This window comes from Elephantulus edwardii, unplaced genomic scaffold (genome assembly GCF_000299155.1).
Source record: "Elephantulus edwardii isolate Elephantulus edwardi_28Jun2011 unplaced genomic scaffold, EleEdw1.0 scaffold00329, whole genome shotgun sequence".
NCBI lineage: Eukaryota > Metazoa > Chordata > Mammalia > Macroscelidea > Macroscelididae > Elephantulus > Elephantulus edwardii.
This window is the reverse complement of record NW_006400079.1, coordinates 318,305-330,010: the sequence shown is the minus strand read 5'-3', so window position 1 is coordinate 330,010 and position 11,706 is coordinate 318,305. Positions and strand designations below refer to the sequence as shown.

The following is an 11,706-nucleotide window of genomic DNA, read 5'->3' as shown; positions in this document are numbered from 1 at the left end:
TGCTCAGCTATGAGTCAGTTCCGACTTGATGGTACTCAACAACAACAACAACGACAGCATTTTACTCTTCTCATCTGCTGACATTGAGAGCTGGTACTTATTGCCAAGTTATCTTGCAAATTTAAAGGAAAGCTACTTGAAATATCACATTAACAGACAACAAAAAGAGCCAGTTCTGCACATGATTTTCTTCAAGACTTTACCTCAATGCAGATGGTTATCTTATTAATATCTTTATTGTCATCTTATTAATGCCTTTATTTGTAAATAACTAGATACTCTGAGTTTTCAAAACCATTATTAAGAGTAAGGAAGGAATTCTGGTGCTCCTGTTGAAACTCAAATTTCCTTTTCTTTACTGTCATTGTTAGGTGTCATTCGGTCACCTATCACTCATAGTGACTTCATGAATGACAGATCTGAACCACGCCCTAGCCCACGCCTGCCTCATGATCTCTGATATGCTCTGGGCCACTGCTCTAGTTATTTTATCAGCTCATCTTGTTGGGAGTCTTGCTCTCTTTCTCTGACTCTCTACCTTTCCTAGGATAATGTATTTTTCCAAAGACTGGACCCTCATCATAACAGGCCCAAAGTGTGTGATATAAACTTCACTATCCCTGCCTCTAAGAGTATTCTGGTTGCACTCCTTCCAAAACAGGCAGTCTACTCAGTACTCTTCTCCGACACCACAATTCAACTTGAAATTCTTGTTTGTTTAATACATTGTCCAACTTCCAGATATAGAGGAAGCAATTGAAAACACCATAGCTTGTATCAGGCAAACTTTAATCTTAAACTGACTTTATTGTTTTTTATAATACTGGATAGGTTCTTAATTGATAGTGGATTTCTGCAATGCAATCTGTCTTTTGACTTCTTGACTGCTGGTAATAGGGTGTTGATTGTGGATCCAAGTAAAATGAAAATTGTTGATGACTTCTATCTTTTCTCCATCTATCACAGTGTTGCCAGTTGGTCCTGTGGTGAGGACTTTGTTTTATTAATGTTGATATGTAATCCATATTGAAGGTTGCAGTGTTTGATCTTCTTCAGTTAATGCCTCAAGTCTTTTTCATTTGCTGCAAGTAAGATTGTGTCATCTGCATAATGTGAGTTGCTAATCAGTCTTCCTTCAGTCTTGATGCCACACTTTTCTTTATACAGTACACCTTCTTGAATGATTTGCTTAATATATACTGAATATGTATGAAGAAAGGATTCAGTCTTAATGTACACCCTTTTTTTTTTTACAGGTTTTTTTTTTATTTGGAAATGTTTGTATGAGTACAACAAAACTAAATTTGGAGACCGTACATATGAGTTTGGATATCATTAGTTTATTACAAAAGAGAGACATAGAGATTATTTACATGATGGAAGATTTCAGATGAACTTCAGTGGAATGGGCAGCTTCACATGATGCCATTTCAATAGTGATTTATTTCAGTCCACATACTTCCCAAGAATGTCACCATCTCTAAATAAGAAATAATCCTTGTCATCTACAACTACTTTGGTGCCCCCATATTCTGGAAGAAGAACTTTGTCTCCAACCTTCACACTGACGGGCTGAATTTCTCCACCCTTTCCTTTAGATCCGGATCCAACAGCTATTACCGTTGCTTGCAATATTTTTCCTTGAGATTTTTCTGGAAGCATAATGCCTCCTTTGGTTACAGTTTCAGCTGCACTCCGTTCCACCAATACTCGGTCAAAGAGGGGAAGACACCTTCTAAAAGCCTGTCCTGCCATGATTCTGATCGTTGCAGCTTGCACCTTACTACAGCTACTCCGCGGCAAAGAGAGACCCGCAAAACTGGCCCTCAAGACACAGGAACAATGTACACCTTTTTTGATTTTAAACCATGCAATGTTTGTTCAGTTTAGGCACCTACTTCTATATATAGGTTCTATGTCTATGTATAGGTTTTGTTGTTGTTGTTGTTAAGTGCCATCAAGTTGCAGGTGACTCATAGTGACCCTATGAAGGAGAGTCTTCAACGCTTGGGTGTCTTTCATCCTTTCTCCAGGTTCATAGGTTTCCAGAGACAAGCTATTAAGGAAGTGGACGTCACTCCTCCTTCCAAGCTTGTTTTAATCGGGGAGCTCCACCCCACTCTCTGTCTGCATTGGGTAAACAACCATTAACACATTTGACACATCAGTGTCACAGAGTTTGGCCTCACAGCAACCACAAGTTACTGCTGTACTGCAAGTAGACACACCAGGGCTATACGACTTTGAGGAATGTTTGAACAAAAACAATAAAAGACAGGTGTTCTGAGATTTCCAATTTTCTCATTATTGGTCATATGGCCACTTTTTTATGATCCATACAATCAATAGTCTTTTCATAGTCAATAAAACACAAGTAAACATCATTCTTGGATCATTCTGCTCTGTCCCAAGACCCATCTGATTGTGGATGAGTTTTTCTCCATGCGCTGTTTTTAAGTGCCATCAAGACCTTACGGACAACTGTTCTGAAACTTGCTTTATCCTTCACTATCTTTAAGCTGCTAAGCCCATTGTGGTAGTCATTGTGTCTGTCTCTCTTGTTGAGGGTTTTCTCTCTTTCTCTGATTTTCTGTCTTTCCCAGCATGACGTCTTTCTTCAAGAATTGCTTTGAAGATGCCGAAAATGAGACAAAGTTTCACCATTCTTGCCTCTAAGGAACATTTTGGATATACTTCCTTCAAGTCGGATTTGGTTTTGTCCTTTTAGCAATCTCTGGGATATTCAGAACTCCTCAGCAACACCACAATTCAAAGGCATAGATTCTTCCTCAGTCTTCTTTATTCATTGTATTCAAGGACCTCTCCAAAGTTCTAGAGAGCAAGGATACAAATTTAAAAACTAAAGTGCACCTACCTGATCTAAATAATTTTTTAAATTCTCTCACTACTAGCTCATATAAAAGGAGACTAAAGCAATTCTAATATGCCACACCAAGTGAGACAAGGTAGTTCTTTCAATTTGGCTACCATATATTTTTTACACTTCCATTAACCCTAGCCTAACCATGAAAGATATTCTAACTGAGTTCTATGCTTCCAGCTTCTCCCCTCTCTAAGAAAGCTTACTAGTCACTATTGAGCTCTCTCTGATTCATGAAAACTTTATGTATAATAGAGCAAACGTTGGTCCAGTTCAAAAACATCTTCATGATCTTGGTATGTTTTAGTCCATTGCACTGTTATATGTCAGTCTATTTCATTGAGGCTTTTTCTTGGTCTTTTTGCTTATGAATTGAATCTATTAACCAGTGTTGACTTTTAGTACAGTGTGTACTAAAATATCTCTGAAAGATAATTAACTAACTCATGTAAATTAGATAAAGCCAGCTCTAGCTAATGGTTTCTATTCTCTGTATTGCCACACTACCTTAGTTTTTGCCTGGCCACAGCTTAAATTCACCACACTATGCTGAACTTTTTCATTGTGTGAGTTTTAGATGAAAGTTTGATACTTTCTCTTGTGGGAGAGATTAAGGGGAAATGTCCAACAATGAATGAATGAAAATCTGCCTTTTCAGTAAACTTGCATTAAAATCACAATTAAAGTAAATTTTTGTAATTAAAAATAAAACAAATGTTCTTTCTCTTTCCTCCCTTAGCAACTATGGGACAAATAAATGGTTTATGTTCTCCTCCTTAGATGTTCCTACTTACCACCTGGAATTTTGAACAAACAGTATAACAAGTTTAAGTTCACTTACAATTTTTTCTTTTTAGCAAGGCATTGTGAAGACTTAAGTGATCAGCAGCAAGTCATTGTTATTGTTGTTGTTGATTGCCAGTCAGGTTGAACACGACTCCTCGCAACCCTACAAAAGACTTGAAACCTTTCCATAACTATTGTTGTTTCTCAAAGTTCATAGAGTTTCCAGAGGCAAGTGGTTTAGGAAGTGGATGCCACTCCTGCTTCAGAAGCAAATAATTAGAAAAAGCAATTCTAGAATTATACCATCTTCCTAAGAGAAATATTCTTTTTACATTTCTCTTATCATTTCTTTTGCCCAGTCCTGTTTGGTTCCAGATCAAATTTATAATCTTATTTCTTATCTTATTATCTACTTTGGGATTCATTTAATTTACCAGAATTTAGCCTTTTTTCTGTCTTCCCATCTTATCTTTAATTATACTTTTCAATAAATATGTATTATAACCATACAGCTTACCATTCATCCAAAATATTCCTTATAGATTTATTCTCTTTTTCTCTACCAAGCTACTTCCAAAAATTTACTTCTATTCTTCAATTTCCTTGTGAAAACAACTGCTCCAATTTGAAATGCATCTTTCTCTTACTAATGGGAGTGCCGTGGGAGAGAAGCACTAACTTCATTCTGTGTCAATGTCCCTCGATTGCACTTGATTTGGACTCAACTGCTCTGGAGGAAAATGATGAAATCTCCTCCTGAGTGATTCAGTAAGTGCCTCTGAACAACTGTCGTACGATCAACTGTATGTCTGTTTTGACTCAATGATACACAAAACCCAACAACAGTCTTTGCTTTTACCTTAGTAAGAATCTAGTTTATTTAGCATTAAAACAGTTAAAAATTATGGGAAAAGTAAGTATTAAATCAATACTATTCTTATTTTTTTAGTTTAGGAGTGTATTGTTTTTGAAATAATAATTATATTTCATATATATATAAAATTTTGATTTTATAAAAAAAAATGGAATATGGAATTTTTTAGGTTGGATTATCCAAGACATTGGCAGGCTGTCAGAGTGGGTACTGAGCTGATAACTTTGAAGATTGCAAGCTTGAGATGCTAGTGAATTCAGAGTTCATTATAGTCAGAGAGCAATGTCGCAGATAGGTTGCAAAAAAGAATAAGTCCATAGTTGGCTAGTATGGTAGGTTACCCATTCAAGTCTATAGGCATGGACCAGATGATAGATGCAGATCTGAGAAAAGGCTCTCTATTATTTTGCCAGAGTTCAAACATATATTCAATGCAGCTCATACATAGCTGCATCTGAGGAGACTTCTCTTTATGGAGATAAGGCTGATCATATCTTTACAAAGGTGGCACGCTCTTCCAATTGGAATTCACTAGTAACTCCTTGAGAGAAAGACGGAGATTCTCTCCCTGTGCAATTACAACTTCGGAAACACATTGGAGCGTTAGCTATGAGTAGGTTCAGACTGCATGGCAATAATATCTTTAGGATAGTTACATTTTATTGAGGCTTATGGTCATATTGCAACACATTATCAACTATAACCATTATATATTAACCGCATAGTAAACACTCATTGGCCATCAGAGCTTTGTTGGTAAAGGTAGCTAAATTCTATTCATTGCATATAATTTGCAATATATTCAATTAGAATTCCACAAGTATTTTTATGTTTTAATTTTCTATTTGTTTTATGTATAATTACGCATATTCAGATAAGTTCATCAAGAACTATCAGTCTATTCTATGGACACTTGTGATAAAATGTGATTACTTGTGACTTTAGTTTATCAGAGATACTTTTTCTCAAAAAATGCAAGAAGCCTCTATAAACTGTAAAATAATTCTGTCAAGTTCCTGCCTCCCAAAACACCCATCCTTCATTAAACAGAGAATCAAGCTTAATATTCAAATCTATCATACACATCTGGGAAAATATATATAATCATTTAAGATGACATTATAAGAGCTGATGAGGGAAGTAGAAATGTCAATCTTCCCTCTTGGAAATTTTATTATGATTCTTAAAATTAATTGGCAGCAAATTTTGATGACACTGGAAAAGGAGGAGATAAAAAGTAAGAACAGAATGGGAAACCAGAAAAGATATAAGATTCAAATGAGTATAACCAGTTATCAACTTAGAATCTTTGCTACACTTAAGCTATAAATTATTTGATGTCTTATAAGTTGATTTCTAGTTACAAAAAAAACCTCTGGTGGAACGGTTGTTAAAGCACTCATGATAGATGGAGAAAAAATTGGAGTTTTCAACTATTTCATCTTGTTTGGATACACAGTTAACACCCTTGATAGCAGCAGTCAAGAGATCAGAAGCTGTGTTGGGTTGGGAAAATCTGCTGTCAAAGATCTCTCACACTAAACAATTGCCGTTAACTTAAAGACTAAACTTAAAGACCTGATTCAATCCACAATATTTTAGTTACTTCTTCTGCCTCTTAGTTGGACAATAAATAAGAATAATAGAAGAAAAATTGGTGACTTTGAGTTTTGATGTTGAAGAAGATTGCTAAATATGCCATGGGCTGCAAAAAGAATAAAAAAGTCTATCTGGAAGTGAGTGCAACCAAAGTGCTCCACAGAGGCAAGGATAGTGGAATCTCATCTCATGTACTTTGGGATTGTTGATAGGAGAGATCACTTCTTGGGAAAAGACATGTATGGAAAGGCAGAGGGTCAATGAAAGACAGGAAGACTATCATGAAGGTAGACTGACTTAGTAACTGGAAAAATAGGATCAAATATATCAGAAATGGAGAGCATGAAACCACATAGAATAGTATTTATATATGCTTAGGCTCAATATCAAGAAAACAAAAATTCTCACCCCTGGGCCAATTGGCAGCACCAATGAATGGATGGTGAAGAGATTGAGATTGTGAACAGCTTTAGTTTGCTTGGCTCCACAGTCACCACTCTTGGCACTAACAGCTAGGAAATTAAAAGATGCGATGGGAAAGTCTGATGTTAGGGGCCTCTCCAAAGTAATGAAGAGTCATGGTGTCACTCTGGAGACTAAGGTGCTCCAGGATTCTGAGACTCTGTCTAACATACTTTGGACATGTTGTGAGGAGAGACCGGTCCTTAGAGAGGGACATCATGCTTGGGAGGGCGGAGGGACAGAGCAGGAGGGGAAGGCCCTCTATGAGGTGGATTGATTCAGTGACTGGGGTAATCAGGATGGAAGTGTCAGAGACAGTGCGATTGGCACAGGACAGAGCGGAGTTTAGGGCTGTTGTACATAGGGTCGCTATGAGTTGCAGGCGACTCGATGGCACATAACAACAACAACAACAACATGTATATAATCAAGAAAAGGATGAGCAGTCTCGTTCCATGTGATTAACTGCCTTTGAAAACCTATTGGAGTGTCAGCTATGGTACACAACAACAACAACAATGTGAGGAGTATAATTCGTCATATATGTTGTGTTTCATCCAGGTGCACAGTCGTGTCCTATAAAATTAATCACCATTTAGACCATGGCCACCATCACACCATCTTTTCAGGTCCCTGTTGGATCTTTCCCATTTCCTTTACCCCCCTCCCTCCACCCACCAAATTCTGTGACCTTTATTGAAACCATCTGGAACTCCTTTTCTCAGTCTAACTGGTGAGCCAGGCAGAAGTTGGGAAATAGAATCACAGGCCACGGCAGTAGGAGCCACACAGCAGGCTTCTCTCTCTGTGACTTTTGGATTCATTTTCTTCCTTTCTAAATAAATCAAGCTTGGCTAAATTTTCCATATTTCAACAATTTTATTACTGATAAAGATCACCTGTGGTCCTCGTGAACTCATTGTAAATGTGAATTCCCAGACTCATGTCTGGCCCTAAATCAAAATCTCTAGGAGAGGGCCTGGAGACCTTGGATTTGTGGGGAGCACCAGGAGCACCAGGTGAATTCCTTCTTTGAAAAGCTTGGGAAAGAATGAGCAAGATTTCTTTTCTTTTCTTTTCTTTTCTTTTCTTTCCTTTCCTTTCCTTTCCTTTTCTTTTCTTTTCTTTTCTTTTCTTTTCTTTTCTTTTCTTTTCTTTTCTTTTCTTTTCTTTTCTTTTCTTTTCTTTTCTTTTCTTTTCCTTTCCTTTCCTTTCCTTTCTTTTCTTTTCTTTTCTTTCTCTTTCCTTTTCTCTTTTCTTTTTTCTTTTCTTTCAACAGCCACTCCAATTTCAAAGTCTAATACTTTCTTAATCTGTTTTTGACAACAAAATGTTTTAACAAAAGTCATGGACATTGGAGTAGGAATGCTGGCAGAAATGGTGCTCTGGTGACATACTAAGTGTTGTGCTGCTAACCAAAAGTTCAGTGGTTCTAATCTACCAGTAGCTCCACAGGAGAAAAACACAGTTTACTCCTGTAAATACTTGTAACCCTGGAAACCTGGAGGATTTCTTCTCTTCTCTTTTCTTTTTTTTGAAACCTGGAGTATTTTAATTGGCTATATTAATGTGGCTTTTGTTTTGGTTTTTGTTGGCAGGTAAAAAAAAATAAAAATTCTTTAAAAGTGAAAATTATGTTGGGGGTAGCAGATTATCTGAGAGGCTGGGCTCTATGAGGAGACACGTGGCGTTAGGATTGGTGGAAGATCTATTAACAATCTGCATTATGCAGATGACACAACCTTGCTCGCTGAAACTGAGGAGGACCTCAAGCACTTACTGCAGAGGGTCAAGGACTGCAGCCTTCAGTATGGACTGAGGCTCAATGTCAAGAAAAGATTCTCACCACTGGATCAATTGGTAGCATCAGGATGGATGGTGAAGAGATTGAGATTGTTCACAGCTTCAGTTTGCTCGGCTCCACAGTCAACACTCTTGGCACCAGCAGTCAGGAAATCAAAAAGCATATTGCGATGGGAAAGTCTGCGGTTAGGGACCTCTCTAAAGTACTCAAGAGCAACAGTGTCTCTCTGGAGACTAAGGTCCGCCTGATACAGGCCATGGTTTTGGCAATCACTTGTTATGCATCAGAGAGTTGGACAATGACTAGGGAGTATAGAAGGAGAATTGATGCCTTTGAGCTGTGGTGCTGGAGAAGAGTATTGAATGTACCATGGCCTGCCAAGAAAACAGATTCATCCTAGAGAGGGTTAAACCAGGCTACTCCTTGGAGGCAAAGATTCTGGGGCTTTGTCTGACATACTTTGGCAAGGAGAAACAAGTCTTTGGAGTGGGACATTATGCTGGGTAGAGTAGAGAGACAGCGCAGGAGGGGAAGACCCTCTATTAGGTGGATTGATTCAGTGACTGGGGTAATCGGGATGGGTGTGTCAGAGGCAATGAGATTGGCATAGGATAGAGCAGGGCTTAGGGCTGTTGTACATAGGGTCGCTGAGTTGCAAACGACTCGACGGCACATAACAACAACAATAGTATTTTCCCAGGAAATCTGGAGGACCTGACCAGGAAATCTGATGGGAAGAGATCTGTATTTATTCCCATTAAAAAAAAATGACAGAGTGTGGAAATTATTGAATTATATCACGAATATCACATGCAAGCAAGATTCCGCTGAAAATTATCCAAAAACAATTGGAGCAATATGTCAACAGAAAACTGCCAGCTGTGCAGGCTGGATTTAGAAGAGGTTGTGGTACTAGGGATACTATAGCTAATGTTAGATGGATCTTGGCTGAAAGCAGAGAATACCAGAAGAATTTCTATCTGTGTTTCATTGACTATGCAAAGACATTTGACTGTGTTGATCACAACAAATTGTGGCTAACCTTGAGAAGAAGGGGAATCGCAGAATACTTGATTGTGCTTATGTGAAAATTATACATGGACCAGGAAGCAGTAGTCAGAACAGAACAAGGTAACATTGTATAGTTCAATATCAGGAAAAGTGTGTGTCAGGGATGCATCCTATTTCTATATCTTTTCAATCTATATGCAGAACAGATCATCTGGGAAGTTGGACTTTATGAGAAAGAATGTGCCATCAGAATTAGAGGAAGATTCATCAACTTTTGTTCTGCAGATGACACAACCTTGCTTGCTGAAGCTGAAGAGGACATGAGATGTTTGCTACAGGTCAAGGACTGCAGTCAGTCTTCAATATGGATTGAAGCTCAACATCAAGAAAACAGAGTCTCACCACTGGGTCTATCGGCAGCTTCATATGGACAGAGAGGAGATTGAGATTGTTGATAATTTCAACAACCAACACTTTTAGCACCAACAGTCAAGAAATACAAAGATTAATTGCATTTGGAAAGTCTGCTGTCAGGAACCTCTCTTGAGTACCAAAGAGCAACGATGTCAGTCTGGAGACTAAGGTGTGCCTGACCCAGGTCATGGTCTTCACAATTACTTGTTATGCATCAGACAGCTGGACAAAAACTAAGAAGGATATAAAAAGGATTGATGGTTTTGAGTTGTGATGCTGGAGTAGAGTGTTGAACATACTGTTGATTGACAGGAGAACAAGTCTTTCCTGGAGAGGGTAAAACCAGGATGCTTCCTGGAGACAAGAACTTTTAAGCTCTCTCTGTCTCACAAATTTTGGGTACATGGTCAGTCCTTGGAGAGGGACACCGTTCTTGGACAAACATGCATAAGAAGAAAAACAGTGTAGAACAGTGCAGAAGAAGAAAACTCTGGATGATAAGAATTAACTCAGTGGCTGGAGAAATGGGATTAGGTCAGTTGGAGATGATGAGATTGGGCAGAATAGGGCAGAATTCAGAGCTAATATAAATAGGGTCACTATTAGATTAGATATGATATTAGATTGTTATATTAAATAGAGTCATAGGCAACTCAATGGCTCATAACAACAGCAAAGTATTTTTCACAAAATATTAAAACTTTTGTTTTAATCATCATCATACTTTTTTTTCCTATGCAATTTTCTAAGAGAATTAAAAAATTTTCATTTGGTGTATCATTTCCTTTTACTTAAACATCATCCATGATATTTCTAGTACGCTATCCTTTTCTAAATGCTAAAAATATTAAGGTGATAAAGATACAATCAGTAGGATAATTATAATGCTATTAGGGCTAGATACCACAGTATCACTGTCCAGTACATTAAAAATTGACGTCTCAGTTGTGCCTTTGTGCTTATTTTTAGCAAAAGCTTTACCTCACAAATTGCCTTTCAGTATCAGAAATTAAGCTGTCAAATGTCAGAATTAGATTGGCTTGACTACCTAATTAAATACAGATTCATCTGGAAAAACCTTCTCTCACATTTCATTCCAATAGCAACTCAAATTCAGAATGACCCTTACGTGGCCTAGACCTTAGAGCAAGGGCAAACAGATATAACAACTGTTCCTGTTTTGCATTTAAATCTAGTCTTGACCAGAAGAAGGCAATGTCACTTGTATAACAGAGAAGGTCTAAATGTGAAGGGAGAGAGAAACCACCCCAACTGGCAAAAGTCTGTTCTTAGATGACTCGAGAACTGAATCAGTGTGGTCCAATCTCACAGTCTCACTGGTCCCCACTTCTCTCAAAAGTGAGGAAGACAAAAGAGTTGAGGCTTCCAGCTCTGCACATTCTTCTTAGTGACTTCATGGAGAGAATGAGATGCAGCTGGACCTGAGAGGAAAGGACACTCTTGGTCAGAAAACAAGGACTCCAGTCCTAACTCTGCTTCTCAGCAACTTCACAGTGTGAGTCACTCCACCTCTCTGGCCTTCAGTTTCTTTCCCTGCAAATTGAAGGTGTTGCTTATTATGAACAATAGAAGATGCCTTCTGATTCTAAATTTCAGAAAGTATTTTGTCATAAATTTAGAAAAAAAAATCACACAATAGGTGCTTTTGTATAGCTCCCTGCTACAGTGTAAGTTGTAGTAAATGTGACCTATATATGTTTTTGTACTAGAGATATTGTAGCTGATGTTAGATGGATCTTGGCTGAAAGCAGGGAATATCAGAGGAATGTCTATCTGTGCTTCATTGACTATGCAAAGGCATTTGACTGTGTAGATCATTACAAACTGTGGCTGACTCTGAGAAGAATGGGAATC

The 11,706-nt window shown here is 37.9% G+C and overlaps 1 pseudogene; it reads right to left on the bottom strand.

Moving 5' to 3' along the window:
* Positions 1-1,446: 1,446 nt before the first annotated feature.
* On the bottom strand, positions 1,447-1,755 carry LOC102850568 (annotated as a pseudogene).
* Positions 1,756-11,706: the final 9,951 nt, after the last annotated feature.